Genomic DNA, 3,027 nt, shown 5'->3' with positions numbered 1-3,027 from the left:
ACTCTCTCTCTCTCTCTCTACTATATATATATATATATATATATATACATATATATATATATAATGCATAGCAATCATGGGCACCCACACAAATATTTTCAGGTGGGCAGGGGCAAAACATGTATGTAGGGGACCAGTTTTTACAGTGTAAGACAACAGACTAAAAGAATGTGTTATGTGTGCTTAAATGCAAACACAAATTTAAAGTTTTAATAACAATTACTAAAAAATACTTAGTTTAACTACGATGTTAAGTTTACATCATTATATATGCAATTTTTTGTGAAATGTATGGGGGTAAATGCCCACTCTTGCCCCTTCCTGCAGCCACTCATGATAGCAGTTGGGAAATATATGCTGACTAAGACACAACCCCACTAAGCACATATAAAATTTTACCAGTATAAAAGCAGCCTTTTTAAATAAAACATACGTCTAAAACATCAATCTAAATAAACCTTCGTGTCTGTTAAAGTAATTATTTTATGAATGTGTGTAATAAAATTTAATATCATGTGTATTCATTTTTTTTTTACTCCTTCACTTCATACCTAATATAGATATGAAATGGGCTCCCTAAAGACACCAACTGTATAGTGTACAAAGCATTGACTATTGTAAATATTACAGTGATCTAATTTTCATCTATTATTGGCTGGTAATTCCCATTTTACCTTGTATTTAAGCTTTTTAAAGGAACACCAGATGTTTGTAAGAAAGCTAACTTCAAGGGATAATGATAACATTGTTTACACTAGAATTATGATGTTTTTAGCTTATGTAAAATATTAAAGAAACAAATTAACTTTTCAATACCCCTACGACCTTCACAGTACCTTACTTAGTATTCTACAAAAGGTTTGGGTGCAATATACCAAGCCTTTGATATGTTAAAAAAACATTAAACTCAAAAGCACTCAAACAAGATCTTAACTAAATTCAAGAAAACCTCATCTACTGTTTTTAAAAAATATATTATAAAACACTTTACTTGTGAAAATCATCAATGCAGTGAATCTGACTGGTGGCATCAACAGTAAATGGAATACCATCCAAACACTTTCCACAAACTACACATTTAAAGCACGCAGGATGATAAGGCTTTCCTGTTGCTCTCAGAATCTATAAGAAAAGAACCAAATAAAAAAATTACCGATTCTTTAAGAATAAACACTTTGATTATGTCACTTTAATGAAATGTCAGTTTCTCCATGCTGTTTCACCTCATTTATACTTCTGGTTCGATAAAAATTCCCTTGAACTTTGAGTAAATATTGAATAACTGTTTAATTGGTATATTTAAAGCATTAATAGAATCAATGTTTAATAAAATAGGAACAACATTTCACCTAAATCTTGGAAAATAACTAAAACTTAAGATGTACACGAATCAAACGTCATTACATGAATCAAAACATTCAATTTGTAGGTTTTAACAAAAAAGGTTTTTGTACTCTAAATATTCATGTTATAAACAACATCATGCCCATAATTAATCTTAATTTCAATTAATCCTTTGTGTGTGTGTGTGTGTGTGTGTGTACAGGGAGGTAACACAGGCTAAATTTGGGAGTGGTTACTGCTTTTGGGTGCAAAATGTGTGGTGCCCAAACTCAGAATCATGTCATAAAAACAAAACATTTGTTTAGATTTTTGCTCTATATCGCATCTTTTGGTAGTTCATCTTACCCCAAAATCCATCTGAGTAGATACACATAAATATAATATCTAAAAGTATCTCTAATTATTTTTTTTCATTTCAAGAGCCCCATACAATCCCACCTCAAATTCTCTGCAGGTTTCTGCGCAGTTACTGCTGCTCAAATTAATTTTCTGTATTACCCTTTCCACAGTATTGTAATGATTGGTTAAGATAGTTACTGTAGAACACTTTGAAAGACTCACACAGATATAACATTTGTGGTAGACACAATAACCAATGTTCTGTTTAATTTTTGTACAAATGCCTTAAATTAACAATGCAGTACATATATTATTACAGGTTTTAGTTTTCTTGTATATTGATTTATGACATTACGTACTTCTAGTCAAGTTGTGTAAGCAAGTTTGGCTAATTCATCAATTCATAAAATTGTTTCAGTCCTGACCTATATAGCTAGCTTACTTTAGGTCAGAGGTTTTAATAATTAAAGAACAAAGTTTTTAAAGTTTCTAAGATTTCAAATGACAAATATGGTTCACATTTCAGTTTGAACTTCCCTAATTAAACAAAAGAATGAAAAATAAAACTTACTCTATCAAGAACAGGATTTCCACAAACACAGCACTTTTCAAGAGAATTCTATGGAAAAAGAAAAATACAAAAACGTACATGTAATTTTTATTCGAGTACAATTAAGAGTAGTTCAAATTTTTTTTAAATAAAGAAATTTAGAAATTAAGATAAAAATATGAACTTTATAAGCCCAACGTATTTACTTTTTTGTGAATAACTGTGTTTTACTAAAATGTATTCTCAGTCTGAGCATTTCAACTTTTTATTTTATACAATGATGTAATTACTAATTTCATGTAATATAAAACAAAGGATTTATTGAACTGGAATTACCAAGTAGTCCTCTTCACAATACGGTTTCCCATCCATTGCATAAAATGATTTTCCTTGCAGTTCCTTATCTGAAATAAAGAATCGCAAATACTCCGATCCATAAGTTTTTCACACATTTGAAATAAAACAATATATAGAACCACACCTGTGCATTACATGTAGCTAAACATATAACACACGAGTTTATAACAAACATCTGTTGCATATTCTTTTCACCATTTCTAAGCATGTACTGGCAAGACTTTTGTTTGAGACGGGAAAAAACAAAGTAACTGCAAGTAACATTAAAAAAGGTTCAACAGAAGTTACGTTCCCCACATCCAGATCGTTTCTTTGACATTTTTAATAGATAAAGTTTACTCAACCAATATATCGTATAATAACTCGTAATCAAATATTCTGTTCTACTGAATGAGTGAACATGATGCCAAAGTTTACTCAACCAGTATATCGTATAA

At 30.1% G+C, this 3,027-nt stretch overlaps 1 long non-coding RNA gene across 1 annotated transcript; it reads right to left on the bottom strand.

Annotated features, from left to right (window-relative positions):
• Nucleotides 1-1,003: 1,003 nt before the first annotated feature.
• LOC106477764 lies at nucleotides 1,004-2,659 on the bottom strand. The gene is made up of 3 exons (XR_001292025.2): nucleotides 2,570-2,659; nucleotides 2,255-2,302; nucleotides 1,004-1,122 (listed from the first exon to the last, which is right to left on the bottom strand). It is a non-coding gene; the product is annotated as an uncharacterized LOC106477764 (long non-coding RNA).
• Nucleotides 2,660-3,027: the final 368 nt, after the last annotated feature.

The sequence above is a fragment of the Limulus polyphemus genome, unplaced genomic scaffold (genome assembly GCF_000517525.1).
Source record: "Limulus polyphemus unplaced genomic scaffold, Limulus_polyphemus-2.1.2 Scaffold78202, whole genome shotgun sequence".
NCBI classification, from domain to species: Eukaryota; Metazoa; Arthropoda; class Merostomata; order Xiphosura; family Limulidae; genus Limulus; species Limulus polyphemus.
The sequence above is the reverse complement of the archived record's forward strand: the minus strand, read 5'-3'. Positions and strand labels throughout refer to the sequence as shown.